The sequence below is a fragment of the Hyperolius riggenbachi genome, chromosome 3 (assembly GCF_040937935.1).
Source record: "Hyperolius riggenbachi isolate aHypRig1 chromosome 3, aHypRig1.pri, whole genome shotgun sequence".
Taxonomy (NCBI): domain Eukaryota; kingdom Metazoa; phylum Chordata; class Amphibia; order Anura; family Hyperoliidae; genus Hyperolius; species Hyperolius riggenbachi.
The window spans coordinates 77624430-77649822 of record NC_090648.1 but is presented as its reverse complement, the minus strand read 5'-3'; the positions used below and the strand labels follow the sequence as shown (position 1 = coordinate 77649822).

General features: G+C 52.4%; 55 non-coding genes across 55 annotated transcripts; 28 read left to right on the top strand and 27 right to left on the bottom strand.

The window, feature by feature from the left end:
- Nucleotides 1-496: 496 nt before the first annotated feature.
- On the bottom strand, nt 497-568 carry TRNAE-UUC (transfer RNA glutamic acid (anticodon UUC)). Its single transcript has one exon. It is a non-coding gene; the product is annotated as a tRNA-Glu (tRNA).
- A 133-nt stretch (nt 569-701) lies between these two features.
- TRNAM-CAU (transfer RNA methionine (anticodon CAU)) lies at nt 702-774 on the top strand. The gene has a single exon. It is a non-coding gene; the product is annotated as a tRNA-Met (tRNA).
- A 395-nt stretch (nt 775-1169) lies between these two features.
- TRNAE-UUC (transfer RNA glutamic acid (anticodon UUC)) lies at nt 1170-1241 on the bottom strand. Its single transcript has one exon. It is a non-coding gene; the product is annotated as a tRNA-Glu (tRNA).
- A 133-nt stretch (nt 1242-1374) lies between these two features.
- TRNAM-CAU (transfer RNA methionine (anticodon CAU)) lies at nt 1375-1447 on the top strand. Its single transcript has one exon. It is a non-coding gene; the product is annotated as a tRNA-Met (tRNA).
- A 600-nt stretch (nt 1448-2047) lies between these two features.
- Nucleotides 2048-2120, top strand: TRNAM-CAU (transfer RNA methionine (anticodon CAU)). The gene has a single exon. It is a non-coding gene; the product is annotated as a tRNA-Met (tRNA).
- Nucleotides 2121-2515: 395 nt separating this feature from the next.
- On the bottom strand, nt 2516-2587 carry TRNAE-UUC (transfer RNA glutamic acid (anticodon UUC)). Its single transcript has one exon. It is a non-coding gene; the product is annotated as a tRNA-Glu (tRNA).
- Nucleotides 2588-2720: 133 nt separating this feature from the next.
- TRNAM-CAU (transfer RNA methionine (anticodon CAU)) lies at nt 2721-2793 on the top strand. The gene has a single exon. It is a non-coding gene; the product is annotated as a tRNA-Met (tRNA).
- Nucleotides 2794-3188: 395 nt separating this feature from the next.
- On the bottom strand, nt 3189-3260 carry TRNAE-UUC (transfer RNA glutamic acid (anticodon UUC)). The gene has a single exon. It is a non-coding gene; the product is annotated as a tRNA-Glu (tRNA).
- Nucleotides 3261-3393: 133 nt separating this feature from the next.
- Nucleotides 3394-3466, top strand: TRNAM-CAU (transfer RNA methionine (anticodon CAU)). The gene has a single exon. It is a non-coding gene; the product is annotated as a tRNA-Met (tRNA).
- Nucleotides 3467-3861: 395 nt separating this feature from the next.
- On the bottom strand, nt 3862-3933 carry TRNAE-UUC (transfer RNA glutamic acid (anticodon UUC)). The gene has a single exon. It is a non-coding gene; the product is annotated as a tRNA-Glu (tRNA).
- A 133-nt stretch (nt 3934-4066) lies between these two features.
- TRNAM-CAU (transfer RNA methionine (anticodon CAU)) lies at nt 4067-4139 on the top strand. Its single transcript has one exon. It is a non-coding gene; the product is annotated as a tRNA-Met (tRNA).
- A 395-nt stretch (nt 4140-4534) lies between these two features.
- TRNAE-UUC (transfer RNA glutamic acid (anticodon UUC)) lies at nt 4535-4606 on the bottom strand. The gene has a single exon. It is a non-coding gene; the product is annotated as a tRNA-Glu (tRNA).
- A 133-nt stretch (nt 4607-4739) lies between these two features.
- TRNAM-CAU (transfer RNA methionine (anticodon CAU)) lies at nt 4740-4812 on the top strand. The gene has a single exon. It is a non-coding gene; the product is annotated as a tRNA-Met (tRNA).
- Nucleotides 4813-5207: 395 nt separating this feature from the next.
- TRNAE-UUC (transfer RNA glutamic acid (anticodon UUC)) lies at nt 5208-5279 on the bottom strand. The gene has a single exon. It is a non-coding gene; the product is annotated as a tRNA-Glu (tRNA).
- Nucleotides 5280-5412: 133 nt separating this feature from the next.
- TRNAM-CAU (transfer RNA methionine (anticodon CAU)) lies at nt 5413-5485 on the top strand. Its single transcript has one exon. It is a non-coding gene; the product is annotated as a tRNA-Met (tRNA).
- A 395-nt stretch (nt 5486-5880) lies between these two features.
- Nucleotides 5881-5952, bottom strand: TRNAE-UUC (transfer RNA glutamic acid (anticodon UUC)). The gene has a single exon. It is a non-coding gene; the product is annotated as a tRNA-Glu (tRNA).
- Nucleotides 5953-6085: 133 nt separating this feature from the next.
- TRNAM-CAU (transfer RNA methionine (anticodon CAU)) lies at nt 6086-6158 on the top strand. Its single transcript has one exon. It is a non-coding gene; the product is annotated as a tRNA-Met (tRNA).
- A 395-nt stretch (nt 6159-6553) lies between these two features.
- TRNAE-UUC (transfer RNA glutamic acid (anticodon UUC)) lies at nt 6554-6625 on the bottom strand. The gene has a single exon. It is a non-coding gene; the product is annotated as a tRNA-Glu (tRNA).
- Nucleotides 6626-6758: 133 nt separating this feature from the next.
- On the top strand, nt 6759-6831 carry TRNAM-CAU (transfer RNA methionine (anticodon CAU)). Its single transcript has one exon. It is a non-coding gene; the product is annotated as a tRNA-Met (tRNA).
- A 395-nt stretch (nt 6832-7226) lies between these two features.
- On the bottom strand, nt 7227-7298 carry TRNAE-UUC (transfer RNA glutamic acid (anticodon UUC)). Its single transcript has one exon. It is a non-coding gene; the product is annotated as a tRNA-Glu (tRNA).
- Nucleotides 7299-7431: 133 nt separating this feature from the next.
- TRNAM-CAU (transfer RNA methionine (anticodon CAU)) lies at nt 7432-7504 on the top strand. Its single transcript has one exon. It is a non-coding gene; the product is annotated as a tRNA-Met (tRNA).
- Nucleotides 7505-8104: 600 nt separating this feature from the next.
- Nucleotides 8105-8177, top strand: TRNAM-CAU (transfer RNA methionine (anticodon CAU)). The gene has a single exon. It is a non-coding gene; the product is annotated as a tRNA-Met (tRNA).
- Nucleotides 8178-8572: 395 nt separating this feature from the next.
- On the bottom strand, nt 8573-8644 carry TRNAE-UUC (transfer RNA glutamic acid (anticodon UUC)). Its single transcript has one exon. It is a non-coding gene; the product is annotated as a tRNA-Glu (tRNA).
- Nucleotides 8645-8777: 133 nt separating this feature from the next.
- On the top strand, nt 8778-8850 carry TRNAM-CAU (transfer RNA methionine (anticodon CAU)). The gene has a single exon. It is a non-coding gene; the product is annotated as a tRNA-Met (tRNA).
- A 395-nt stretch (nt 8851-9245) lies between these two features.
- Nucleotides 9246-9317, bottom strand: TRNAE-UUC (transfer RNA glutamic acid (anticodon UUC)). The gene has a single exon. It is a non-coding gene; the product is annotated as a tRNA-Glu (tRNA).
- Nucleotides 9318-9450: 133 nt separating this feature from the next.
- On the top strand, nt 9451-9523 carry TRNAM-CAU (transfer RNA methionine (anticodon CAU)). Its single transcript has one exon. It is a non-coding gene; the product is annotated as a tRNA-Met (tRNA).
- Nucleotides 9524-9918: 395 nt separating this feature from the next.
- TRNAE-UUC (transfer RNA glutamic acid (anticodon UUC)) lies at nt 9919-9990 on the bottom strand. Its single transcript has one exon. It is a non-coding gene; the product is annotated as a tRNA-Glu (tRNA).
- Nucleotides 9991-10123: 133 nt separating this feature from the next.
- Nucleotides 10124-10196, top strand: TRNAM-CAU (transfer RNA methionine (anticodon CAU)). Its single transcript has one exon. It is a non-coding gene; the product is annotated as a tRNA-Met (tRNA).
- A 395-nt stretch (nt 10197-10591) lies between these two features.
- On the bottom strand, nt 10592-10665 carry TRNAE-UUC (transfer RNA glutamic acid (anticodon UUC)). Its single transcript has one exon. It is a non-coding gene; the product is annotated as a tRNA-Glu (tRNA).
- A 133-nt stretch (nt 10666-10798) lies between these two features.
- Nucleotides 10799-10871, top strand: TRNAM-CAU (transfer RNA methionine (anticodon CAU)). Its single transcript has one exon. It is a non-coding gene; the product is annotated as a tRNA-Met (tRNA).
- A 395-nt stretch (nt 10872-11266) lies between these two features.
- On the bottom strand, nt 11267-11338 carry TRNAE-UUC (transfer RNA glutamic acid (anticodon UUC)). The gene has a single exon. It is a non-coding gene; the product is annotated as a tRNA-Glu (tRNA).
- Nucleotides 11339-11471: 133 nt separating this feature from the next.
- Nucleotides 11472-11544, top strand: TRNAM-CAU (transfer RNA methionine (anticodon CAU)). The gene has a single exon. It is a non-coding gene; the product is annotated as a tRNA-Met (tRNA).
- Nucleotides 11545-11939: 395 nt separating this feature from the next.
- TRNAE-UUC (transfer RNA glutamic acid (anticodon UUC)) lies at nt 11940-12011 on the bottom strand. The gene has a single exon. It is a non-coding gene; the product is annotated as a tRNA-Glu (tRNA).
- A 133-nt stretch (nt 12012-12144) lies between these two features.
- Nucleotides 12145-12217, top strand: TRNAM-CAU (transfer RNA methionine (anticodon CAU)). Its single transcript has one exon. It is a non-coding gene; the product is annotated as a tRNA-Met (tRNA).
- Nucleotides 12218-12612: 395 nt separating this feature from the next.
- On the bottom strand, nt 12613-12684 carry TRNAE-UUC (transfer RNA glutamic acid (anticodon UUC)). Its single transcript has one exon. It is a non-coding gene; the product is annotated as a tRNA-Glu (tRNA).
- Nucleotides 12685-12817: 133 nt separating this feature from the next.
- On the top strand, nt 12818-12890 carry TRNAM-CAU (transfer RNA methionine (anticodon CAU)). The gene has a single exon. It is a non-coding gene; the product is annotated as a tRNA-Met (tRNA).
- Nucleotides 12891-13285: 395 nt separating this feature from the next.
- On the bottom strand, nt 13286-13357 carry TRNAE-UUC (transfer RNA glutamic acid (anticodon UUC)). The gene has a single exon. It is a non-coding gene; the product is annotated as a tRNA-Glu (tRNA).
- A 133-nt stretch (nt 13358-13490) lies between these two features.
- TRNAM-CAU (transfer RNA methionine (anticodon CAU)) lies at nt 13491-13563 on the top strand. Its single transcript has one exon. It is a non-coding gene; the product is annotated as a tRNA-Met (tRNA).
- A 395-nt stretch (nt 13564-13958) lies between these two features.
- Nucleotides 13959-14030, bottom strand: TRNAE-UUC (transfer RNA glutamic acid (anticodon UUC)). Its single transcript has one exon. It is a non-coding gene; the product is annotated as a tRNA-Glu (tRNA).
- A 133-nt stretch (nt 14031-14163) lies between these two features.
- On the top strand, nt 14164-14236 carry TRNAM-CAU (transfer RNA methionine (anticodon CAU)). Its single transcript has one exon. It is a non-coding gene; the product is annotated as a tRNA-Met (tRNA).
- A 395-nt stretch (nt 14237-14631) lies between these two features.
- On the bottom strand, nt 14632-14703 carry TRNAE-UUC (transfer RNA glutamic acid (anticodon UUC)). The gene has a single exon. It is a non-coding gene; the product is annotated as a tRNA-Glu (tRNA).
- Nucleotides 14704-14836: 133 nt separating this feature from the next.
- On the top strand, nt 14837-14909 carry TRNAM-CAU (transfer RNA methionine (anticodon CAU)). The gene has a single exon. It is a non-coding gene; the product is annotated as a tRNA-Met (tRNA).
- Nucleotides 14910-15304: 395 nt separating this feature from the next.
- TRNAE-UUC (transfer RNA glutamic acid (anticodon UUC)) lies at nt 15305-15376 on the bottom strand. The gene has a single exon. It is a non-coding gene; the product is annotated as a tRNA-Glu (tRNA).
- Nucleotides 15377-15509: 133 nt separating this feature from the next.
- On the top strand, nt 15510-15582 carry TRNAM-CAU (transfer RNA methionine (anticodon CAU)). Its single transcript has one exon. It is a non-coding gene; the product is annotated as a tRNA-Met (tRNA).
- Nucleotides 15583-15977: 395 nt separating this feature from the next.
- TRNAE-UUC (transfer RNA glutamic acid (anticodon UUC)) lies at nt 15978-16049 on the bottom strand. Its single transcript has one exon. It is a non-coding gene; the product is annotated as a tRNA-Glu (tRNA).
- Nucleotides 16050-16182: 133 nt separating this feature from the next.
- Nucleotides 16183-16255, top strand: TRNAM-CAU (transfer RNA methionine (anticodon CAU)). The gene has a single exon. It is a non-coding gene; the product is annotated as a tRNA-Met (tRNA).
- Nucleotides 16256-16650: 395 nt separating this feature from the next.
- On the bottom strand, nt 16651-16722 carry TRNAE-UUC (transfer RNA glutamic acid (anticodon UUC)). Its single transcript has one exon. It is a non-coding gene; the product is annotated as a tRNA-Glu (tRNA).
- A 133-nt stretch (nt 16723-16855) lies between these two features.
- Nucleotides 16856-16928, top strand: TRNAM-CAU (transfer RNA methionine (anticodon CAU)). Its single transcript has one exon. It is a non-coding gene; the product is annotated as a tRNA-Met (tRNA).
- Nucleotides 16929-17323: 395 nt separating this feature from the next.
- TRNAE-UUC (transfer RNA glutamic acid (anticodon UUC)) lies at nt 17324-17395 on the bottom strand. The gene has a single exon. It is a non-coding gene; the product is annotated as a tRNA-Glu (tRNA).
- Nucleotides 17396-17528: 133 nt separating this feature from the next.
- On the top strand, nt 17529-17601 carry TRNAM-CAU (transfer RNA methionine (anticodon CAU)). The gene has a single exon. It is a non-coding gene; the product is annotated as a tRNA-Met (tRNA).
- Nucleotides 17602-17996: 395 nt separating this feature from the next.
- On the bottom strand, nt 17997-18068 carry TRNAE-UUC (transfer RNA glutamic acid (anticodon UUC)). The gene has a single exon. It is a non-coding gene; the product is annotated as a tRNA-Glu (tRNA).
- Nucleotides 18069-18201: 133 nt separating this feature from the next.
- Nucleotides 18202-18274, top strand: TRNAM-CAU (transfer RNA methionine (anticodon CAU)). The gene has a single exon. It is a non-coding gene; the product is annotated as a tRNA-Met (tRNA).
- Nucleotides 18275-18669: 395 nt separating this feature from the next.
- On the bottom strand, nt 18670-18741 carry TRNAE-UUC (transfer RNA glutamic acid (anticodon UUC)). Its single transcript has one exon. It is a non-coding gene; the product is annotated as a tRNA-Glu (tRNA).
- Nucleotides 18742-18874: 133 nt separating this feature from the next.
- Nucleotides 18875-18947, top strand: TRNAM-CAU (transfer RNA methionine (anticodon CAU)). The gene has a single exon. It is a non-coding gene; the product is annotated as a tRNA-Met (tRNA).
- Nucleotides 18948-25286: 6339 nt separating this feature from the next.
- On the bottom strand, nt 25287-25358 carry TRNAE-UUC (transfer RNA glutamic acid (anticodon UUC)). Its single transcript has one exon. It is a non-coding gene; the product is annotated as a tRNA-Glu (tRNA).
- Between the last annotated feature and the right edge of the window lie 35 nt (nt 25359-25393).

The following is a 25393-nucleotide window of genomic DNA, read 5'->3' as shown; positions in this document are numbered from 1 at the left end:
GCGTGTGCGGCACAGTGGCAAAAGCACTGCCTCGTTAGCGCTGTAGGTAGCGTGTCAGTCTCATAATCTGAAGGTCGTGAATTCAATCCTCACACGGGGCGCTGTCCTCATGCTTGGACAGCCTTTTGGTTAGGGCAAGTCCACCCTATAAGCGTACAAGCCTATCGCGGAGACTTTTGATCACTTTCCCACCCACTGAGATACCACTGAGAGTAGAGTCTAGACATCAGCGCTATCAGCAGCAGAGTTGCAAAAGGGGCTTGGAGCAACTGAAAATCTGACTTTGGACATTGCCTTTCTTGTCACCCGCCGAGAACTTTTGTAGATGGGGTGAAGAGAAAACAGCCAGTATTACAGAGGGAGGACCTTTTTCTGGCCAACAGCCGATCTTCCCCTGCACTAATAGGCCCCCAAGGAGAAGGCTTTTGTTGGGCTCCGGTACGCTCACCTGGGAAGCTTGATTCTGATGAGCGCACCTTAGCCAAAAGGCAGGACGTTCCCATACCGGGAGTCAAACCCGGGCCGCCTGGGTGAAAACCAGGAATCCTGACCGCTAGACCATATGGGAGGCGTTCGGTAAGAGCTGAATGCATTTGGGGGAAAAAGGAGCTCGAGAGCCAGAGGGGGGCATCAGCTCTGTCTAGACAGCAAACCATGAGCCAACTTACCTGGCGCGTGTGCGGCACAGTGGCAAAAGCACTGCCTCGTTAGCGCAGTAGGTAGCGCGTCAGTCTCATAATCTGAAGGTCGTGAGTTCAATCCTCACACGGGGCACTGTCCTCATGCTTGAACAGCCTTTTGGTTAGGGCAAGTCCACCCTATAAGCGTACAAGCCTATCGCGGAGACTTTTGATCACTTTCCCACCCACTGAGATACCACTGAGAGTAGAGTCTGGACATCAGCGCTATCAGCAGCAGAGTTGCAAAAGGGGCTTGGAGCAACTGAAAATCTGACTTTGGACATTGCCTTTCTTGTCACCCGCCGAGAACTTTTGTAGATGGGGCGAAGAGAAAACAGCCAGTATTACAGAGGGAGGACCTTTTTCTGGCCAACAGCCGTTCTTCCCCTGCACTAATAGGCCCCCAAGGAGAAGGCTTTTGTTGGGCTCCGGTACGCTCACCTGGGAAGCTTGATTCTGATGAGCGCACCTTAGCCAAAAGGCAGGACGTTCCCATACCGGGAGTCGAACCCGGGCCGCCTGGGTGAAAACCAGGAATCCTGACCGCTAGACCATATGGGAGGCGTTCGGTAAGAGCTGAATGCATCTGGGGGAAAAAGGAGCTCGAGAGCCAGAGGGGGGCATCAGCTCTGTCTAGACAGCAAACCATGAGCCAACTTACCTGGCGCGTGTGCGGCACAGTGGCAAAAGCACTGCCTCGTTAGCGCAGTAGGTAGCGCGTCAGTCTCATAATCTGAAGGTCGTGAGTTCAATCCTCACACGGGGCACTGTCCTCATGCTTGGACAGCCTTTTGGTTAGGGCAAGTCCACCCTATAAGCGTACAAGCCTATCGCACAGACTTTTGATCACTTTCCCACCCACTGAGATACCACTGAGAGTAGAGTCTGGACATCAGCGCTATCAGCAGCAGAGTTGCAAAAGGGGCTTGGAGCAACTGAAAATCTGACTTTGGACATTGCCTTTCTTGTCACCCGCCGAGAACTTTTGTAGATGGGGCGAAGAGAAAACAGCCAGTATTACAGAGGGAGGACCTTTTTCTGGCCAACAGCCGTTCTTCCCCTGCACTAATAGGCCCCCAAGGAGAAGGCTTTTGTTGGGCTCCGGTACGCTCACCTGGGAAGCTTGATTCTGATGAGCGCACCTTAGCCAAAAGGCAGGACGTTCCCATACCGGGAGTCGAACCCAGGCCGCCTGGGTGAAAACAAGGAATCCTGACCGCTAGACCATATGAGAGGTGTTCGGTAAGAGCTGAATGCATCTGGGGGAAAAAGGAGCTCGAGAGCCAGAGGGGGGCATCAGCTCTGTCTAGACAGCAAACCATGAGCCAACTTACCTGGCGCGTGTGCGGCACAGTGGCAAAAGCACTGCCTCGTTAGCGCAGTAGGTAGCGCGTCAGTCTCATAATCTGAAGGTCGTGAGTTCAATCCTCACACGGGGCACTGTCCTCATGCTTGGACAGCCTTTTGGTTAGGGCAAGTCCACCCTATAAGCGTACAAGCCTATCGCGGAGACTTTTGATCACTTTCCCACCCACTGAGATACCACTGAGAGTAGAGTCTGGACATCAGCGCTATCAGCAGCAGAGTTGCAAAAGGGGCTTGGAGCAACTGAAAATCTGACTTTGGACATTGCCTTTCTTGTCACCCGCCGAGAACTTTTGTAGATGGGGCGAAGAGAAAACAGCCAGTATTACAGAGGGAGGACCTTTTTCTGGCCAACAGCCGTTCTTCCCCTGCACTAATAGGCCCCCAAGGAGAAGGCTTTTGTTGGGCTCCGGTACGCTCACCTGGGAAGCTTGATTCTGATGAGCGCACCTTAGCCAAAAGGCAGGACGTTCCCATACCGGGAGTCGAACCCGGGCCGCCTGGGTGAAACCCAGGAATCCTGACCGCTAGACCATATGGGAGGCGTTCGGTAAGAGCTGAATGCATCTGGGGGAAAAAGGAGCTCGAGAGCCAGAGGGGGGCATCAGCTCTGTCTAGACAGCAAACCATGAGCCAACTTACCTGGCGCGTGTGCGGCACAGTGGCAAAAGCACTGCCTCGTTAGCGCAGTAGGTAGTGCGTCAGTCTCATAATCTGAAGGTCGTGAGTTCAATCCTCACACGGGGCACTGTCCTCATGCTTGGACAGCCTTTTGGTTAGGGCAAGTCCACCCTATAAGCGTACAAGCCTATCGCGGAGACTTTTGATCACTTTCCCACCCACTGAGATACCACTGAGAGTAGAGTCTGGACATCAGCGCTATCAGCAGCAGAGTTGCAAAAGGGGCTTGGAGCAACTGAAAATCTGACTTTGGACATTGCCTTTCTTGTCACCCGCCGAGAACTTTTGTAGATGGGGCGAAGAGAAAACAGCCAGTATTACAGAGGGAGGACCTTTTTCTGGCCAACAGCCGTTCTTCCCCTGCACTAATAGGCCCCCAAGGAGAAGGCTTTTGTTGGGCTCCGGTACGCTCACCTGGGAAGCTTGATTCTGATGAGCGCACCTTAGCCAAAAGGCAGGACGTTCCCATACCGGGAGTCGAACCCGGGCCGCTTGGGTGAAACCCAGGAATCCTGACCGCTAGACCATATGGGAGGCGTTCGGTAAGAGCTGAATGCATCTGGGGGAAAAAGGAGCTCGAGAGCCAGAGGGGGGCATCAGCTCTGTCTAGACAGCAAACCATGAGCCAACTTACCTGGCGCGTGTGCGGCACAGTGGCAAAAGCACTGCCTCGTTAGCGCAGTAGGTAGCGCGTCAGTCTCATAATCTGAAGGTCGTGAGTTCAATCCTCACACGGGGCACTGTCCTCATGCTTGGACAGCCTTTTGGTTAGGGCAAGTCCACCCTATAGGCGTACAAGCCTATCGCGGAGACTTTTGATCACTTTCCCACCCACTGAGATACCACTGAGAGTAGAGTCTGGACATCAGCGCTATCAGCAGCAGAGTTGCAAAAGGGGCTTGGAGCAACTGAAAATCTGACTTTGGACATTGCCTTTCTTGTCACCCGCCGAGAACTTTTGTAGATGGGGCGAAGAGAAAACAGCCAGTATTACAGAGGGAGGACCTTTTTCTGGCCAACAGCCGTTCTTCCCCTGCACTAATAGGCCCCCAAGGAGAAGGCTTTTGTTGGGCTCCAGTACGCTCACCTGGGAAGCTTGATTCTGATGAGCGCACCTTAGCCAAAAGGCAGAACGTTCCCATACCGGGAGTCGAACCCAGGCCGCCTGGGTGAAAACTAGGAATCCTGACCGCTAGACCATATGGGAGGCATTCGGTAAGAGCTGAATGCATCTGGGGGAAAAAGGAGCTCGAGAGCCAGAGGGGGGCATCAGCTCTGTCTAGACAGCAAACCATGAGCCAACTTACCTGGCGCGTGTGCGGCACAGTGGCAAAAGCACTGCCTCGTTAGCGCAGTAGGTAGCGCGTCAGTCTCATAATCTGAAGGTCGTGAGTTCAATCCTCACACGGGGCACTGTCCTCATGCTTGAACAGCCTTTTGGTTAGGGCAAGTCCACCCTATAAGCGTACAAGCCTATCGCGGAGACTTTTGATCACTTTCCCACCCACTGAGATACCACTGAGAGTAGAGTCTGGACATCAGCGCTATCAGCAGCAGAGTTGCAAAAGGGGCTTGGAGCAACTGAAAATCTGACTTTGGACATTGCCTTTCTTGTCACCCGCCGAGAACTTTTGTAGATGGGGCGAAGAGAAAACAGCCAGTATTACAGAGGGAGGACCTTTTTCTGCCCAACAGCCGTTCTTCCCCTGCACTAATAGGCCCCCAAGGAGAAGGCTTTTGTTGGGCTCCGGTACGCTCACCTGGGAAGCTTGATTCTGATGAGCGCACCTTAGCCAAAAGGCAGGACGTTCCCATACCGGGAGTCGAACCCGGGCCGCCTGGGTGAAAACCAGGAATCCTGACCGCTAGACCATATGGGAGGCGTTCGGTAAGAGCTGAATGCATCTGGGGGAAAAAGGAGCTCGAGAGCCAGAGGGGGGCATCAGCTCTGTCTAGACAGCAAACCATGAGCCAACTTACCTGGCGCGTGTGCGGCACTGTGGCAAAAGCACTGCCTCGTTAGCGCAGTAGGTAGCGCGTCAGTCTCATAATCTGAAGGTCGTGAGTTCAATCCTCACACGGGGCACTGTCCTCATGCTTGGACAGCCTTTTGGTTAGGGCAAGTCCACCCTATAAGCGTACAAGCCTATCGCACAGACTTTTGATCACTTTCCCACCCACTGAGATACCACTGAGAGTAGAGTCTGGACATCAGCGCTATCAGCAGCAGAGTTGCAAAAGGGGCTTGGAGCAACTGAAAATCTGACTTTGGACATTGCCTTTCTTGTCACCCGCCGAGAACTTTTGTAGATGGGGCGAAGAGAAAACAGCCAGTATTACAGAGGGAGGACCTTTTTCTGGCCAACAGCCGTTCTTCCCCTGCACTAATAGGCCCCCAAGGAGAAGGCTTTTGTTGGGCTCCGGTACGCTCACCTGGGAAGCTTGATTCTGATGAGCGCACCTTAGCCAAAAGGCAGGACATTCCCATACTGGGAGTCGAACCCGGGCCGCCTGGGTGAAAACCAGGAATCCTGACCGCTAGACCATACGGGAGGCGTTCAGTAAGAGCTGAATGCATCTGGGGGAAAAAGGAGCTCGAGAGCCAGAGGGGGGCATCAGCTCTGTCTAGACAGCAAACTATGAGCCAACTTACCTGGCGCGTGTGCGGCACAGTGGCAAAAGCACTGCCTCGTTAGCGCAGTAGGTAGCGCGTCAGTCTCATAATCTGAAGGTCGTGAGTTCAATCCTCACACGGGGCACTGTCCTCATGCTTGGACAGCCTTTTGGTTAGGGCAAGTCCACCCTATAAGCGTACAATCCTATCGCGGAGACTTTTGATCACTTTCCCACCCACTGAGATACCACTGAGAGTAGAGTCTGGACATCAGCGCTATCAGCAGCAGAGTTGCAAAAGGGGCTTGGAGCAACTGAAAATCTGACTTTGGACATTGCCTTTCTTGTCACCCGCCGAGAACTTTTGTAGATGGGGCGAAGAGAAAACAGCCAGTATTACAGAGGGAGGACCTTTTTCTGGCCAACAGCCGTTCTTCCCCTGCACTAATAGGCCCCCAAGGAGAAGGCTTTTGTTGGGCTCCGGTACACTCACCTGGGAAGCTTGATTCTGATGAGCGCACCTTAGCCAAAAGGCTGGTCGTTTCCATACCGGGAGTCGAACCCAGGCCGCCTGGGTGAAAACCAGGAATCCTGACCGCTAGACCATATGGGAGGCGTTCGGTAAGAGCTGAATGCATCTGGGGGAAAAAGGAGCTCGAGAGCCAGAGGGGGGCATCAGCTCTGTCTAGACAGCAAACCATGAGCCAACTTACCTGGCGCGTGTGCGGCACAGTGGCAAAAGCACTGCCTAGTTAGCGCAGTAGGTAGCGCGTCAGTCTCATAATCTGAAGGTCGTGAGTTCAATCCTCACACGGGGCACTGTCCTCATGCTTGGACAGCCTTTTGGTTAGGGCAAGTCCACCCTATAAGCGTACAAGCCTATCGCGGAGACTTTTGATCACTTTCCCACCCACTGAGATACCACTGAGAGTAGAGTCTGGACATCAGCGCTATCAGCAGCAGAGTTGCAAAAGGGGCTTGGAGCAACTGAAAATCTGACTTTGGACATTGCCTTTCTTGTCACCCGCCGAGAACTTTTTTAGATGGGGCGAAGAGAAAACAGCCAGTATTACAGAGGGAGGACCATTTTCTGGCCAACAGCCGTTCTTCCCCTGCACTAATAGGCCCCCAAGGAGAAGGCTTTTGTTGGGCTCCAGTACGCTCACCTGGGAAGCTTGATTCTGATGAGCGCACCTTAGCCAAAAGGCAGAACGTTCCCATACCGGGAGTCGAACCCAGGCCGCCTGGGTGAAAACTAGGAATCCTGACCGCTAGACCATATGGGAGGCATTCGGTAAGAGCTGAATGCATCTGGGGGAAAAAGGAGCTCGAGAGCCAGAGGGGGGCATCAGCTCTGTCTAGACAGCAAACCATGAGCCAACTTACCTGGCGCGTGTGCGGCACAGTGGCAAAAGCTCTGCCTTGTTAGCGCAGTAGGTAGCGCGTCAGTCTCATAATCTGAAGGTCGTGAGTTCAATCCTCACACGGGGCGCTGTCCTCATGCTTGGACAGCCTTTTGGTTAGGGCAAGTCCACCCTATAAGCGTACAAGCCTATCGCGGAGACTTTTGATCACTTTCCCACCCACTGAGATACCACTGAGAGTAGAGTCTGGACATCAGCGCTATCAGCAGCAGAGTTGCAAAAGGGGCTTGGAGCAACTGAAAATCTGACTTTGGACATTGCCTTTCTTGTCACCCGCCGAGAACTTTTGTAGATGGGGTGAAGAGAAAACAGCCAGTATTACAGAGGGAGGACCTTTTTCTGGCCAACAGCCGTTCTTCCCCTGCACTAATAGGCCCCCAAGGAGAAGGCTTTTGTTGGGCTCCGGTACGCTCACCTGGGAAGCTTGATTCTGATGAGCGCACCTTAGCCAAAAGGCAGGACGTTCCCATACCGGGAGTCGAACCCGGGCCGCCTGGGTGAAAACCAGGAATCCTGACCGCTAGACCATATGGGAGGCGTTCGGTAAGAGCTGAATGCATCTGGGGGAAAAAGGAGCTCGAGATTCAGAGGGGGGCATCAGCTCTGTCTAGACAGCAAACCATGAGCCAACTTACCTGGCGCGTGTGCGGCACAGCGGCAAAAGCACTGCCTCGTTAGCGCAGTGGGTAGCGCGTCAGTCTCATAATCTGAAGGTTGTGAGTTCAATCCTCACACGGGGCACTGTCCTCATGCTTGGACAGCCTTTTGGTTAGGGCAAGTCCACCCTATAAGCGTACAAGCCTATCGCACAGACTTTTGATCACTTTCCCACCCACTGAGATACCACTGAGAGTAGAGTCTGGACATCAGCGCTATCAGCAGCAGAGTTGCAAAAGGGGCTTGGAGCAACTGAAAATCTGACTTTGGACATTGCCTTTCTTGTCACCCGCCGAGAACTTTTGTAGATGGGGCGAAGAGAAAACAGCCAGTATTACAGAGGGAGGACCTTTTTCTGGCCAACAGCCGTTCTTCCCCTGCACTAATAGGCCCCCAAGGAGAAGGCTTTTGTTGGGCTCCGGTACGCTCACCTGGGAAGCTTGATTCTGATGAGCGCACCTTAGCCAAAAGGCAGGACGTTCCCATACCGGGAGTCGAACCCAGGCCGCCTGGGTGAAACCAAGGAATCCTGACCGCTAGACCATATGGGAGGTGTTCGGTAAGAGCTGAATGCATCTGGGGGAAAAAGGAGCTCGAGAGCCAGAGGGGGGCATCAGCTCTGTCTAGACAGCAAACCATGAGCCAACTTACCTGGCGCGTGTGCGGCACAGTGGCAAAAGCACTGCCTTGTTAGCGCAGTAGGTAGCGCGTCAGTCTCATAATCTGAAGGTCGTGAGTTCAATCCTCACACGGGGCACTGTCCTCATGCTTGGACAGCCTTTTGGTTAGGGCAAGTCCACCCTATAAGCGTACAAGCCTATCGCGGAGACTTTTGATCACTTTCCCACCCACTGAGATACCACTGAGAGTAGAGTCTGGACATCAGCGCTATCAGCAGCAGAGTTGCAAAAGGGGCTTGGAGCAACTGAAAATCTGACTTTGGACATTGCCTTTCTTGTCACCCGCCGAGAACTTTTGTAGATGGGGCGAAGAGAAAACAGCCAGTATTACAGAGGGAGGACCTTTTTCTGGCCAACAGCCGTTCTTCCCCTGCACTAATAGGCCCCCAAGGAGAAGGCTTTTGTTGGGCTCCGGTACGCTCACCTGGGAAGCTTGATTCTGATGAGCGCACCTTAGCCAAAAGGCAGGACGTTCCCATACCGGGAGTCGAACCCGGGCCGCCTGGGTGAAACCCAGGAATCCTGACCGCTAGACCATATGGGAGGCGTTCGGTAAGAGCTGAATGCATCTGGGGGAAAAAGGAGCTCGAGAGCCAGAGGGGGGCATCAGCTCTGTCTAGACAGCAAACCATGAGCCAACTTACCTGGCGCGTGTGCGGCACAGTGGCAAAAGCACTGCCTCGTTAGCGCAGTAGGTAGTGCGTCAGTCTCATAATCTGAAGGTTGTGAGTTCAATCCTCACACGGGGCACTGTCCTCATGCTTGGACAGCCTTTTGGTTAGGGCAAGTCCACCCTATAAGCGTACAAGCCTATCGCGGAGACTTTTGATCACTTTCCCACCCACTGAGATACCACTGAGAGTAGAGTCTGGACATCAGCGCTATCAGCAGCAGAGTTGCAAAAGGGGCTTGGAGCAACTGAAAATCTGACTTTGGACATTGCCTTTCTTGTCACCCGCCGAGAACTTTTGTAGATGGGGCGAAGAGAAAACAGCCAGTATTACAGAGGGAGGACCTTTTTCTGGCCAACAGCCGTTCTTCCCCTGCACTAATAGGCCCCCAAGGAGAAGGCTTTTGTTGGGCTCCGGTACGCTCACCTGGGAAGCTTGATTCTGATGAGCGCACCTTAGCCAAAAGGCAGGACATTCCCATACCGGGAGTCGAACCCGGGCCGCCTGGGTGAAAACCAGGAATCCTGACCGCTAGACCATATGGGAGGCGTTCGGTAAGAGCTGAATGCATCTGGGGGAAAAAGGAGCTCGAGAGCCAGAGGGGGGCATCAGCTCTGTCTAGACAGCAAACCATGAGCCAACTTACCTGGCGCGTGTGCGGCACAGTGGCAAAAGCACTGCCTCGTTAGCGCAGTAGGTAGCGCGTCAGTCTCATAATCTGAAGGTCGTGAGTTCAATCCTCACACGGGGCACTGTCCTCATGCTTGGACAGCCTTTTGGTTAGGGCAAGTCCACCCTATAAGCGTACAAGCCTATCGCGGAGACTTTTGATCACTTTCCCACCCACTGAGATACCACTGAGAGTAGAGTCTGGACATCAGCGCTATCAGCAGCAGAGTTGCAAAAGGGGCTTGGAGCAACTGAAAATCTGACTTTGGACATTGCCTTTCTTGTCACCCGCCGAGAACTTTTGTAGATGGGGCGAAGAGAAAACAGCCAGTATTACAGAGGGAGGACCTTTTTCTGGCCAACAGCCGTTCTTCCCCTGCACTAATAGGCCCCCAAGGAGAAGGCTTTTGTTGGGCTCCAGTACGCTCACCTGGGAAGCTTGATTCTGATGAGCGCACCTTAGCCAAAAGGCAGAACGTTCCCATACCGGGAGTCGAACCCAGGCCGCCTGGGTGAAAACTAGGAATCCTGACCGCTAGACCATATGGGAGGCATTCGGTAAGAGCTGAATGCATCTGGGGGAAAAAGGAGCTCGAGAGCCAGAGGGGGGCATCAGCTCTGTCTAGACAGCAAACCATGAGCCAACTTACCTGGCGCGTGTGCGGCACAGTGGCAAAAGCACTGCCTCGTTAGCGCAGTAGGTAGCGCGTCAGTCTCATAATCTGAAGGTCGTGAGTTCAATCCTCACACGGGGCGCTGTCCTCATGCTTGGACAGCCTTTTGGTTAGGGCAAGTCCACCCTATAAGCGTACAAGCCTATCACGGAGACTTTTGATCACTTTCCCACCCACTGAGATACCACTGAGAGTAGAGTCTGGACATCAGCGCTATCAGCAGCAGAGTTGCAAAAGGGGCTTGGAGCAACTGAAAATCTGACTTTGGACATTGCCTTTCTTGTCACCCGCCGAGAACTTTTGTAGATGGGGTGAAGAGAAAACAGCCAGTATTACAGAGGGAGGACCTTTTTCTGGCCAACAGCCGTTCTTCCCCTGCACTAATAGGCCCCCAAGGAGAAGGCTTTTGTTGGGCTCCGGTACGCTCACCTGGGAAGCTTGATTCTGATGAGCGCACCTTAGCCAAAAGGCAGGATGTTCCCATACCGGGAGTCGAACCCGGGCCACCTGGGTGTGAAAACCAGGAATCCTGACCGCTAGACCATATGGGAGGCGTTCGGTAAGAGCTGAATGCATCTGGGGGAAAAAGGAGCTCGAGAGCCAGAGGGGGGCATCAGCTCTGTCTAGACAGCAAACCATGAGCCAACTTACCTGGCGCGTGTGCGGCACAGTGGCAAAAGCACTGCCTCGTTAGCGCAGTAGGTAGCTCGTCAGTCTCATAATCTGAAGGTCGTGAGTTCAATCTTCACACGGGGCACTGTCCTCATGCTTGAACAGCCTTTTGGTTAGGGCAAGTCCACCCTATAAGCGTACAAGCCTATCGCGGAGACTTTTGATCACTTTCCCACCCACTGAGATACCACTGAGAGTAGAGTCTGGACATCAGCGCTATCAGCAGCAGAGTTGCAAAAGGGGCTTGGAGCAACTGAAAATCTGACTTTGGACATTGCCTTTCTTGTCACCCGCCGATAACTTTTGTAGATGGGGCGAAGAGAAAACAGCCAGTATTACAGAGGGAGGACCTTTTTCTGCCCAACAGCCGTTCTTCCCCTGCACTAATAGGCCCCCAAGGAGAAGGCTTTTGTTGGGCTCCGGTACGCTCACCTGGGAAGCTTGATTCTGATGAGCGCACCTTAGCCAAAAGGCAGGACGTTCCCATACCGGGAGTCGAACCCGGGCCGCCTGGGTGAAAACCAGGAATCCTGACCGCTAGACCATATGGGAGGCTTTCGGTAAGAGCTGAATGCATCTGGGGGAAAAAGGAGCTCGAGAGCCAGAGGGGGGCATCAGCTCTGTCTAGACAGCAAACCATGAGCCAACTTACCTGGCGCGTGTGCGGCACAGTGGCAAAAGCACTGCCTCGTTAGCGCAGTAGGTAGCGTGTCAGTCTCATAATCTGAAGGTCGTGAGTTCAATCCTCACACGGGGCACTGTCCTCATGCTTGGACAGCCTTTTGGTTAGGGCAAGTCCACCCTATAAGCGTACAATCCTATCGCGGAGACTTTTGATCACTTTCCCACCCACTGAGATACCACTGAGAGTAGAGTCTGGACATCAGCGCTATCAGCAGCAGAGTTGCAAAAGGGGCTTGGAGCAACTGAAAATCTGACTTTGGACATTGCCTTTCTTGTCACCCGCCGAGAACTTTTGTAGATGGGGCGAAGAGAAAACAGCCAGTATTACAGAGGGAGGACCTTTTTCTGGCCAACAGCCGTTCTTCCCCTGCACTAATAGGCCCCCAAGGAGAAGGCTTTTGTTGGGCTCCGGTACACTCACCTGGGAAGCTTGATTCTGATGAGCGCACCTTAGCCAAAAGGCAGGTCGTTCCCATACCGGGAGTCGAACCCAGGCCGCCTGGGTGAAAACCAGGAATCCTGACCGCTAGACCATATGGGAGGCGTTCGGTAAGAGCTGAATGCATCTGGGGGAAAAAGGAGCTCGAGAGCCAGAGGGGGGCATCAGCTCTGTCTAGACAGCAAACCATGAGCCAACTTACCTGGCGCGTGTGCGGCACAGTGGCTAAAGCACTGCCTCGTTAGCGCAGTAGGTAGCGCGTCAGTCTCATAATCTGAAGGTCGTGAGTTCAATCCTCACACGGGGCACTGTCCTCATGCTTGGACAGCCTTTTGGTTAGGGCAAGTCCACCCTATAAGCGTACAAGCCTATCGCGGAGACTTTTGATCACTTTCCCACCCACTGAGATACCACTGAGAGTAGAGTCTGGACATCAGCGCTATCAGCAGCAGAGTTGCAAAAGGGGCTTGGAGCAACTGAAAATCTGACTTTGGACATTGCCTTTCTTGTCACCCGCCGAGAACTTTTGTAGATGGGGCGAAGAGAAAACAGCCAGTATTACAGAGGGAGGACCTTTTTCTGGCCAACAGCCGTTCTTCCCCTGCACTAATAGGCCCCCAAGGAGAAGGCTTTTGTTGGGCTCCGGTACGCTCACCTGGGAAGCTTGATTCTGATGAGCGCACCTTAGCCAAAAGGCAGGACGTTCCCATACCGGGAGTCGAACCCGGGCCGCCTGGGTGAAAACCAGGAATCCTGACCGCTAGACCATATGGGAGGCGTTCGGTAAGAGCTGAATGCATCTGGGGGAAAAAGGAGCTCGAGAGCCAGAGGGGGGCATCAGCTCTGTCTAGACAGCAAACCATGAGCCAACTTACCTGGCGCGTGTGCGGCACAGTGGCAAAAGCACTGCCTCGTTAGCGCAGTAGGTAGCGCGTCAGTCTCATAATCTGAAGGTCGTGAGTTCAATCCTCACACGGGGCACTGTCCTCATGCTTGGACAGCCTTTTGGTTAGGGCAAGTCCACCCTATAAGCGTACAAGCCTATCGCGGAGACTTTTGATCACTTTCCCACCCACTGAGATACCACTGAGAGTAGAGTCTGGACATCAGCGCTATCAGCAGCAGAGTTGCAAAAGGGGCTTGGAGCAACTGAAAATCTGACTTTGGACATTGCCTTTCTTGTCACCCGCCGAGAACTTTTGTAGATGGGGCGAAGAGAAAACAGCCAGTATTACAGAGGGAGGACCTTTTTCTGGCCAACAGCCGTTCTTCCCCTGCACTAATAGGCCCCCAAGGAGAAGGCTTTTGTTGGGCTCCGGTACGCTCACCTGGGAAGCTTGATTCTGATGAGCGCACCTTAGCCAAAAGGCAGGACGTTCCCATACCGGGAGTCGAACCCGGGCCGCCTGGGTGAAAACCAGGAATCCTGACCGCTAGACCATATGGGAGGCGTTCGGTAAGAGCTGAATGCATCTGGGGGAAAAAGGAGCTCGAGAGCCAGAGGGGGGCATCAGCTCTGTCTAGACAGCAAACCATGAGCCAACTTACCTGGCGCGTGTGCGGCACAGTGGCAAAAGCACTGCCTCGTTAGCGCAGTAGGTAGCGCGTCAGTCTCATAATCTGAAGGTCGTGAGTTCAATCCTCACACGGGGCACTGTCCTCATGCTTGGACAGCCTTTTGGTTAGGGCAAGTCCACCCTATAAGCGTACAAGCCTATCGCGGAGACTTTTGATCACTTTCCCACCCACTGAGATACCACTGAGAGTAGAGTCTGGACATCAGCGATATCAGCAGCAGAGTTGCAAAAGGGGCTTGGAGCAACTGAAAATCTGACTTTGGACATTGCCTTTCTTGTCACCCGCCGAGAACTTTTGTAGATGGGGCGAAGAGAAAACAGCCAGTATTACAGAGGGAGGACCTTTTTCTGGCCAACAGCCGTTCTTCCCCTGCACTAATAGGCCCCCAAGGAGAAGGCTTTTGTTGGGCTCCGGTACGCTCACCTGGGAAGCTTGATTCTGATGAGCGCACCTTAGCCAAAAGGCAGGACGTTCCCATACCGGGAGTCGAACCCGGGCCGCCTGGGTGAAAACCAGGAATCCTGACCGCTAGACCATATGGGAGGCGTTCGGTAAGAGCTGAATGCATCTGGGGGAAAAAGGAGCTCGAGAGCCAGAGGGGGGCATCAGCTCTGTCTAGACAGCAAACCATGAGCCAACTTACCTGGCGCGTGTGCGGCACAGTGGCAAAAGCACTGCCTCGTTAGCGCAGTAGGTAGCGCGTCAGTCTCATAATCTGAAGGTCGTGAGTTCAATCCTCACACGGGGCACTGTCCTCATGCTTGGACAGCCTTTTGGTTAGGGCAAGTCCACCCTATAAGCGTACAAGCCTATCGCGGAGACTTTTGATCACTTTCCCACCCACTGAGATACCACTGAGAGTAGAGTCTGGACATCAGCGCTATCAGCAGCAGAGTTGCAAAAGGGGCTTGGAGCAACTGAAAATCTGACTTTGGACATTGCCTTTCTTGTCACCCGCCGAGAACTTTTGTAGATGGGGCGAAGAGAAAACAGCCAGTATTACAGAGGGAGGACCTTTTTCTGGCCAACAGCCGTTCTTCCCCTGCACTAATAGGCCCCCAAGGAGAAGGCTTTTGTTGGGCTCCGGTACGCTCACCTGGGAAGCTTGATTCTGATGAGCGCACCTTAGCCAAAAGGCAGGACGTTCCCATACCGGGAGTCGAACCTGGGCCGCCTGGGTGAAAACCAGGAATCCTGACCGCTAGACCATATGGGAGGCGTTCGGTAGGAACTGAATGCATCTGGGGGAAAAAGGAGCTCGAGAGCCAGAGGGGGGCATCAGCTCTGTCTAGACAGCAAACCATGAGCCAACTTACCTGGCATGTGTGCGGCACAGTGGCAAAAGCACTGCTTCGTTAGCGCAGTAGGTAGTGCGTCAGTCTCATAATCTGAAGGTCGTGAGTTCAATCCTCACACGGGGCACTGTCCTCATGCTTGGACAGCCTTTTGGTTAGGGCAAGTCCACCCTATAAGCGTACAAGCCTATCGCGGAGACTTTTGATCACTTTCCCACCCACTGAGATACCACTGAGAGTAGAGTCTGGACATCAGCGCTATCAGCAGCAGAGTTGCAAAAGGGGCTTGGAGCAACTGAAAATCTGACTTTGGACATTGCCTTTCTTGTCACCCGCCGAGAACTTTTGTAGATGGGGCGAAGAGAAAACAGCCAGTATTACAGAGGGAGGACCTTTTTCTGGCCAACAGCCGTTCTTCCCCTGCACTAATAGGCCCCCAAGGAGAAGGCTTTTGTTGGGCTCCGGTACGCTCACCTGGGAAGCTTGATTCTGATGAGCGCACCTTAGCCAAAAGGCAGGACGTTCCCATACCGGGAGTCGAACCCGGGCCGCCTGGGTGAAAACCAGGAATCCTGACCGCTAGACCATATGGGAGGCGTTTGGTAAAAGCTGAATGCATCTGGGGGAAAAAGGAGCTCGAGAGCCAGAGGGGGGCATCAGCTCTGTCTAGACAGCAAACCATGAGCCAACTTACCTGGTGCGTGTGCGGCACAGTGGCAAAAGCACTGCCTCGTTAGCGCAGTAGGTAGCGCGTCAGTCTCATAATCTGAAGGTCGTGAGTTCAATCCTCACACGGGGCACTGTCCTCATGCTTGGACAGCCTTTTGGTTAGGGCAAGTCCACCCTATAAGCGTACAAGCCTATCGCGGAGACTTTTGATCACTTTCCCACCCACTGAGATACCACTGAGAGTAGAGTCTGGACATCAGCGCTATCAGCAGCAGAGTTGCAAAAGGGGCTTGGAGCAACTGAAAATCTGACTTTGGACATTGCCTTTCTTGTCACCCGCCGAGAACTTTTGTAGATGGGGCGAAGAGAAAACAGCCAGTATTACAGAGGGAGGACCTTTTTCTGGCCAACAGCCGTTCTTCCCCTGCACTAATAGGCCCCCAAGGAGAAGGCTTTTGTTGGGCTCCGGTACGCTCACCTGGGAAGCTTGATTCTGATGAGCGCACCTTAGCCAAAAGGCAGGACGTTCCCATACCGGGAGTCGAACCCGGGCCGCCTGGGTGAAAACCAGGAATCCTGACCGCTAGACCATATGGGAGGCATTCGGTAAGAGCTGAATGCATCTGGGGGAAAAAGGAGCTCGAGAGCCAGAGGGGGGCATCAGCTCTGTCTAGACAGCAAACCATGAGCCAACTTACCTGGCGCGTGTGCGGCACAGTGGCAAAAGCACTGCCTCGTTAGCGCAGTAGGTAGCGCGTCAGTCTCATAATCTGAAGGTCGTGAGTTCAATCCTCACATGGGGCACTGTCCTCATGCTTGGACAGCCTTTTGGTTAGGGCAAGTCCACCCTATAAGCGTACAAGCCTATCGCGGAGACTTTTGATCACTTTCCCACCCACTGAGATACCACTGAGAGTAGAGTCTAGACAACAGCGCTATCAGCAGCAGAGTTGCAAAAGGGGCTTGGAGCAACTGAAAATCTGACTTTGGACATTGCCTTTCTTGTCACCCGCCGAGAACTTTTGTAGATGGGGCGAAGAGAAAACAGCCAGTATTACAGAGGGAGGACCTTTTTCTGGCCAACAGCCGTTCTTCCCCTGCACTAATAGGCCCCCAAGGAGAAGGCTTTTGTTGGGCTCTGGTACACTCACCTGGGAAGCTTGATTCTGATGAGCGCATCTTAGCCAAAAGGCAGGACGTTCCCATACCGGGAGTCGAACCCGGGCCGCCTGGGTGAAAACCAGGAATCCTGACCGCTAGACCATATGGGAGGCGCTCGGTAAGAGCTGAATGCATCTGGGGGAAAAAGGAGTTCGAGAGCCAGAGGGGGGCATCAGCTCTGTCGAGACAGCAAACCATGAGCCAACTTACCTGGCACGTGTGCGGCACAGTGGCAAAAGCACTGCCTCGTTAGCGCAGTAGGTAGCGCGTCAGTCTCATAATCTGAAGGTCGTGAGTTCAATCCTCACACGGGGCACTGTCCTCATGCTTGGACAGCCTTTTGGTTAGGGCAAGTCCAACCTATAAGCGTACAAGCCTATCGTGGAGACTTTTGATCACTTTCCCACCCACTGAGATACCACTGAGAGTAGAGTCTGGACATCAGCGCTATCAGCAGCAGAGTTGCAAAAGGGGCTTGGAGCAACTGAAAATCTGACTTTGGACATTGCCTTTCTTGTCACCCGCCGAGAACTTTTGTAGATGGGGCGAAGAGAAAACAGACAGTATTACAGAGGGAGGACCTTTTTCTGGCCAACAGCCGTTCTTCCCCTGCAATAATAGGCCCCCAAGGAGAAGGCTTTTGTTGGGCTCCGGTACGCTCACCTGGGAAGCTTGATTCTGATGAGCGCACCTTAGCCAAAAGGCAGGACGTTCCCATACCGGGAGTCGAACCCGGGCCGCCTGGGTGAAAACCAGGAATCCTGACCGCTAGACCATATGGGAGGCGTTCGGTAAGAGCTGAATGCATCTGGGGGAAAAAGGAGCTCGAGAGCCAGAGGGGGGCATCAGCTCTGTCTAGACAGCAAACCATGAGCCAACTTACCTGGCGCGTGTGCGGCACAGTGGCAAAAGCACTGCCTCGTTAGCGCAGTAGGTAGCGCGTCAGTCTCATAATCTGAAGGTCGTGAGTTCAATCCTCACACGGGGCACTGTCCTCATGCTTGGACAGCCTTTTGGTTAGGGCAAGTCCACCCTATAGGCGTACAAGCCTATCGCGGAGACTTTTGATCACTTTCCCACCCACTGAGATACCACTGAGAGTAGAGTCTGGACATCAGCGCTATCAGCAGCAGAGTTGCAAAAGGGGCTTGGAGCAACTGAAAATCTGACTTTGGACATTGCCTTTCTTGTCACCCGCCGAGAACTTTTGTAGATGGGGCGAAGAGAAAACAGCCAGTATTACAGAGGGAGGACCTTTTTCTGGCCAACAGCCGTTCTTCCCCTGCACTAATAGGCCCCCAAGGAGAAGGCTTTTGTTGGGCTCCGGTACGCTCACCTGGGAAGCTTGATTCTGATGAGCGCACCTTAGCCAAAAGGCAGGACGTTCCCATACCGGGAGTCGAACCCGGGCCGCCTGGGTGAAAACCAGGAATCCTGACCGCTAGACCATATGGGAGGCATTCGGTAAGAGCTGAATGCATCTGGGGGAAAAAGGAGCTCGAGAGCCAGAGGGGGGCATCAGCTCTGTCTAGACAGCAAACCATGAGCCAACTTACCTGGCGCGTGTGCGGCACAGTGGCAAAAGCACTGCCTCGTTAGCGCAGTAGGTAGCGCGTCAGTCTCATAATCTGAAGGTCGTGAGTTCAATCCTCACACGGGGCACTGTCCTCATGCTTGGACAGCCTTTTGGTTAGGGCAAGTCCACCCTATAGGCGTACAAGCCTATCGCGGAGACTTTTGATCACTTTCCCACCCACTGAGATACCACTGAGAGTAGATTCTGGACATCAGCGCTATCAGCAGCAGAGTTGCAAAAGGGGCTTGGAGCAACTGAAAATCTGACTTTGGACATTGCCTTTCTTGTCACCCGCCGAGAACTTTTGTAGATGGGGCGAAGAGAAAACAGCCAGTATTACAGAGGGAGGACCTTTTTCTGGCCAACAGCCGTTCTTCCCCTGCACTAATAGGCCCCCAAGGAGAAGGCTTTTGTTGGGCTCCGGTACGCTCACCTGGGAAGCTTGATTCTGATGAGCGCACCTTAGCCAAAAGGCAGGACGTTCCCATACCAGGAGTTGAACCCGGGCCGCCTGGGTGAAAACCAGGAATCCTGACCGCTAGACCATATGGGAGGCGTTCGGTAAGAGTTGAATGCATCTGGGGGAAAAAGGAGCTCGAGAGCCAGAGGGGGGCATCAGCTCTGTCTAGACAGCAAACCATGAGCCAACTTACCTGGCGCGTGTGCGGCACAGTGGCAAAAGCACTGCCTCGTTAGCGCAGTAGGTAGCGCGTCAGTCTCATAATCTGAAGGTCGTGAGTTCAATCCTCACACGGGGCACTGTCCTCATGCTTGGACAGCCTTTTGGTTAGGGCAAGTCCACCCTATAAGCGTACAAGCCTATCGCGGAGACTTTTGATCACTTTCCCACCCACTGTCACGGTCAGTTACCTGTCCAGGCGAGGCGGCTGGCACGCACGGATGTCGGCAGGCGTCCGGGGGCATCTCGGCCGGTCTCCATAATCGGCGGCCTGGCGTGGTGCGCTCGTGCGCGTCGCGTCGGGCGGCGCAGGCAATGGCGCCGGAAGGCGTTGCTGTGAGTGCCGCGTGCACGCGCGCGCGCGTGAGGGGCGTCTGTTTGTACATGTTGCTCTGACGTGGGCGTTGCGTGGCGCCGTGCGTTTCTGCGCACGCGCGTCGTACGTTACGCTGGGCACGCCCAAACGGCCTATTTAAGCCTGGAGAGCACCACACTCTGGTTGCTGTAGTATTGCAGCAAGTTCTGTGAGTGTGTGTGTTCCCGTGTGCTGACCAAGCTCTGCCCTGATCTGATGTTACTGAACCTGGCTCGTCTGACTACCCGCTCTGTTGCCGACCTTTGCCAAGTACGACTACCCTCTCTGCTGCCGACCACTGCCTGTCTGATTACCCGCTCTGTTGCCGACCTCTGCCAAGTACGACTACCCTCTCTGCTGCCGACCACCGCCTGTTTGAGTATCCGCTTTGCTGCCAGACCTGTGCCCGTTCCTGGATCTGCTTCAGTCCTCAAGTCTACCTGGTGTTTGAGTCATTGCAGTACCAGACTCAACCTGTGGGAGCGCTACAGTGACTTCCTGCAAGCGCTCCTGCCCCGTGCCAACTGGAGATTCCTGTTTCCACTCCAGGGTTTCCCGTTGGTAAGTTGCAAGAGCTGCTACCTCCAGCACATCGGTCTCCAACCCTCAAGGTACCTTACAAAATACTACAGCCAAATGGAGACCGCTGAGGTAGCGAATGTTCTGAGCACTCTTTGCACCCAAATGGCTACCTTAACTGATGCTTTCAAAGAACTACAGGCCGGACATGTTCGACTAGAAGGACGTATCAACACACTTGCTAACAGTGATGGTTCAGCTGCAGTCACCCCTAGCCATTCTGCTCCTGTGGCCTCAGAGCCAGTTCCGCCTACTCCAGCTTCAGTTCCAGTTTTGCCACCAGCTCCTGAACCCTGAGTACCACTGCCTGATCGATTTTCTGGTGACCGCACTAAATTCCGTACCTTTCGGAACTCCTGTCAACTTTACTTTGCTCTGCAACCAAGGACCTTCGCCAATGAAGAAACAAAGGTGGGATTTATTATATCATTACTTCAAGGGGAACCCCAATCATGGGCTCATCATTTGATGTAGCAAAAACATCAGACTCTTGCCTCTGTACAATCACTCTTTGAAGCTATGGCGATATTATATGACGATCCGCAACGTATTGCTACTGCTGAGTCTTCCTTACAAAATTTACGTCAAGGACGCAGGCCGGTGGAGGAGTACACCTCGGAGTTTAGAAGGTGGGCCGCGGACACGGATTGGAACGAGTCTGCCTTAAAGTTCCAATACCGTATGGGGTTGTCAGACCAACTCAAGGATGAGTTGGCAAGAATAGGAGTCCCTGATACTCTGGAGGAATTGGTCAAGGCGGCTATCCAGCTGGATCGCCGCTTTCGAGAGCGTCTTCTGGAAAGGAAAAACACCGCCCGGCCACTATGGTTTCCATCTTCTGTAACTCCGGCTCCTGCAACAGCATCAGCTTCTGATCAGCCTGAACCGATGCAATTAGGTCTTATCCGCCCATCTTTATCTGCTGAAGAGAGAATGAGACGCCGTCAATGCAACCTATGCCTGTATTGTGGAGCTTCTGGTCACTTCCTTAGAGCTTGTCCTGTCCGACCTTCCGGTAAGGAAATTTTCATCAGAGCTTCTCCAACCCAGCCTACGGTAGCTTTTACTAATCTTTTGTCTATACCTGTTTCTTTCCAGCTCCCAGGAAGAATCCTTAATGCACACGCCATCATAGATTCCGGAGCCTGCAGTTGCTTTTTGGACATTACATATGCTACTACTCACCAATTTCCGACACAACCTCGCAAGGAACCATTGTTTATCCATCTTGCTGATGGTTCCGGCATAAGCTCAGGTCCTGTTACAGTTGAATCCTTACCCATCCTTACCAGCATTAACCAGGATCATCAGGAGCTTTTAAAGTTTGACCTAGTATCCTCCCCAGTATACCCTGTTATCCTAGGACTACCTTGGCTTCAGGCACATAATCCCATCATCAATTGGTCATCTGGTTCTGTGTCATTTGAGTCCAGTTATTGCAGACAATGTCATGTACCTGCTCCAACAGGATCATTATTATGCACCTCCTCATTGCAAGAAGTCATCCCAGTTCAATATCATAAGTATCTCGATGTTTTCGATAAAAAGGGGGCTGATCAGCTACCCCCACATCGTCCTTACGACTGTCCAATTGACCTACATCCTGGAGCACCAATTCCTTTTGGTCGTATGTTTCCCCTTTCTGATCCTGAACAAGAAACCTTAAGACAATATATAGAAGAAAATCTCAAAAAAGGATTCATACAACCATCCACTTCCCCGGCGGGTGCGGGGATTTTCTTTGTAGAAAAGAAGGACAAGACTCTTCGTCCATGTATCGATTATCGTGAATTAAACAAGATCACAATCAAGAATCGATACCCGTTACCTTTGGTCCCTGAGCTGTTTCAAAAATTAAGAGAAGCCAAAATCTTTACCAAATTAGATCTTAGAGGTGCATACAATTTGATAAGAATAAGGGCTGGGGACGAATGGAAGACAGCCTTCAGGTCTAGATTTGGTCACTTCGAATATCGGGTCATGCCATTTGGGCTATGTAATGCCCCAGCTACCTTCCAACACTTCATTAACGATGTTCTTAAGGACTTCTTGGATCATTTCATTATCGTCTACTTGGATGACATCCTTGTATTCTCGCCTTCAGTGGAGATTCATCGCTCTCAAGTAGGTCAAGTTCTGTCTCGGCTTAGGTTGCATAAACTTTATGTAAAGGCAGAAAAATGCGAGTTTGAAAAAGAATCAATTCAGTTCTTGGGTCTTATCATCTCTGCAGAAGGATTTACCATGGATCCACAAAAGATTCAGGCAATCATCGATTGGCCACCTCCTACGAACAAGAAGGCAGTTCAACGGTTTATCGGTTTTGCAAATTTTTACCGAGGTTCATCAAACATTTTTCAGCAATAATCTTACCTATCACTCAACTTACTCGTCAGCAAGAACGATTTGTCTGGAGTACTGAAGCGCAAGCCTCTTTTGAAAGACTCAAGGAATTGTTTACAACTGCTCCCATTCTTAGACACCCTGACCCTGCCTTGCTTTATTTATTGGAAGTGGATGCATCTGAAATGGCGGTGGGAGCAGTTCTATCTCAGAGACAAGGGGTGAAATTCCTGCTACATCCAGTGGCATATTTCTCTAGGAAACTGACTCCTGCTGAGAGGAATTATGATGTCGGGGATAGAGAATTGTTGGCAATTAAGAACGCTTTAGAGGAATGGAGGTACTTACTGGAAGGTGCAAGTCACCCTATTTTGATCTACACGGATCATCAAAATCTTGAGTATCTAAAGACTGCTAAGAGACTGAACCCCAGACAAGCAAGATGGGCACTTTTTTTTTCTAGATTCTCTTTCCACATAACATATCGACCTGGGTCAAAGAACATCAAACCAGATGCCTTATCTCGGATGTTTCCGGAGGAGGAAGTGTCACCAGTTTGTCCAGATACAATTCTGTCAAGTCATAATTTCCTGATTCTACAACCTGATCTGGTCAAGCAAATTCAGCAGAGTAAATTCGGGCTTTCTGATACAGATGAGTCATTTCTAATGTTCAAGGATGGTCTATGGTATCATGAAGATAAAATCTTTATTCCTCAAGATCTTCGCACATCAGTGTTAAAACTGTGTCATGACCATCAACTGGCAGGTCATTTTGGGGTATCCAAGACTCAGGAGCTGGTGCAACGTTCCTTTTGGTGGCCTGATCTAAGGAAGGATTGTAAAGAGTACGTGAGAGCCTGTAGAACCTGTTGTTGTGCCAAAGGATCTAGATTGAAGCCATGGGGACTCTTAGATCCTCTACCAGTGCCTCCAAGACCCTGGTTTTCAATTGCCATGGATTTTATTGTGGAATTGCCTGTTTCGGAAGGATTTAACACCATTTTTGTGGTAATAGACCGATTGTCTAAGATGGCGCACTTCATACCCATGCATAATACGCCGTCTGCACAAACAACAGCTACTACCTTTATCAGAGAAATTGTTCAGCTGCATGGTGTCCCAGGAGATATAGTCTCTGACAGAGGGACTCAGTTTACTTCCCGGTTTTGGAGAGCATTATGCAAACTACTGGATATACAATTACATTTTTCATCGGCCTACCACCCTCAGTCAAATGGACAAACGGAACGAACAAATCAGACTTTAGAACAGTACCTCAGGTGTTTTTTGACTACTACACAGGATAATTGGCTTCATCTGTTACCTTTGGCTGAATTTGCTTACAATAATTCCTGTCATTCAGCTATTCAACAATCCCCGTTTTTTGCAAATTACGGGTTTCATCCCACCTTCTTGCCTAATCTAATTCCAGAGGCATCTGTACCAGCTGCAGGGGAGCTAGTCCACTTCCTCTCTGACAATAACAAGCTTCTTCAGGACAACATGGCTAAAGCACAAGAGGCGTTTAAGAGAAATGCTGATGTCCATAGAAGAGGTGAGCTGGAATTAACAGTGGGAGATACTGTGTTTTTATCTACTGCACATCTGAAATTGCCAGGTCCTTCACGCAAACTGGGACCTAAGTATATCGGTCCCTTCCCTGTAAAAAAGAAGATTGGTCAAGTGGCTTATGAGCTCACACTTCCCAAGACTCTCAAGATCCACCCAGTTTTCCATGTGTCTCTTCTTAAACCAGCAGTTGCAGATGTTTTTCCAGATCGCAATGTGGGCCCTCCAGCACCTATTGAAATTGATGGAGAAGAGGAATTTGAGGTGGAGGCTATTCTGGACTCTAGGAGAAGAGGTAGAAAAATCCAGTATCTGGTCAAATGGGAAGGCTATGGTCCGGAAGAGAGCTCTTGGGAGCCAGCTGTTAATATTCATGCTAATCACCTAGTTAAGGAGTTTCATCGGAAATACCCTCATAAGCCTGTATCAGAGGGCATCCGGAGGCTGCCTTTAAGGAGGGGGCATTGTCACGGTCAGTTACCTGTCCAGGCGAGGCGACTGGCACGCACGGATGTCGGCAGGCGTCCGGGGGCATCTCGGCCGGTCTCCATAATCGGCGGCCTGGCGTGGTGCGCTCGTGCGCGTCGCGTCGGGCGGCGCAGGCAATGGCGCCGGAAGGCGTTGCTGTGAGTGCCGCGTGCACGCGCGCGCGCGTGAGGGGCGTCTGTTTGTACATGTTGCTCTGACGTGGGCGTTGCGTGGCGCCGTGCGTTTCTGCGCACGCGCGTCGTACGTTACGCTGGGCACGCCCAAACGCCCTATTTAAGCCTGGAGAGCACCACACTCTGGTTGCTGTAGTATTGCAGCAAGTTCTGTGAGTGTGTGTGTTCCCGTGTGCTGACTAAGCTCTGCCCTGATCTGATGTTACTGAACCTGGCTCGTCTGACTACCCGCTCTGTTGCCGACCTTTGCCAAGTACGACTACCCTCTCTGCTGCCGACCACTGCCTGTCTGATTACCCGCTCTGTTGCCGACCTCTGCCAAGTACGACTACCCTCTCTGCTGCCGACCACCGCCTGTTTGAGTATCCGCTTTGCTGCCAGACCTGTGCCCGTTCCTGGATCTGCTTCAGTCCTCAAGTCTACCTGGTGTTTGAGTCATTGCAGTACCAGACTCAACCTGTGGGAGCGCTACAGTGACTTCCTGCAAGCGCTCCTGCCCCGTGCCAACTGAAGATTCCTGTTTCCACTCCAGGGTTTCCCGTTGGTAAGTTGCAAGAGCTGCTACCTCCAGCACATCGGTCTCCAACCCTCAAGGTACCTTACACCCACTGAGATACCACTGAGAGTAGAGTCTGGACATCAGCGCTATCAGCAGCAGAGTTGCAAAAGGGGCTTGGAGCAACTGAAAATCTGACTTTGGACATTGCCTTTCTTGTCACCCACCGAGAACTTTTGTAGATGGGGCGAAGAGAAAACAGCCAGTATTACAGAGGGAGGACCTTTTTCTGGCCAACAGCCGTTCTTCCCCTGCACTAATAGGCCCCCAAGGAGAAGGCTTTTGTTGGGCTCCGGTACGCTCACCTGGGAAGCTTGATTCTGATGAGCGCACCTTAGCCAAAAGGCAGGACGTTCCCATACCGGGAGTCGAACCCAGGCCGCCTGGGTGAAAACCAGGAATCCTGACCGCTAGACCATATGGGAGGCGTTCGGTAAGAGCTGAATGCATCTGGGGGAAA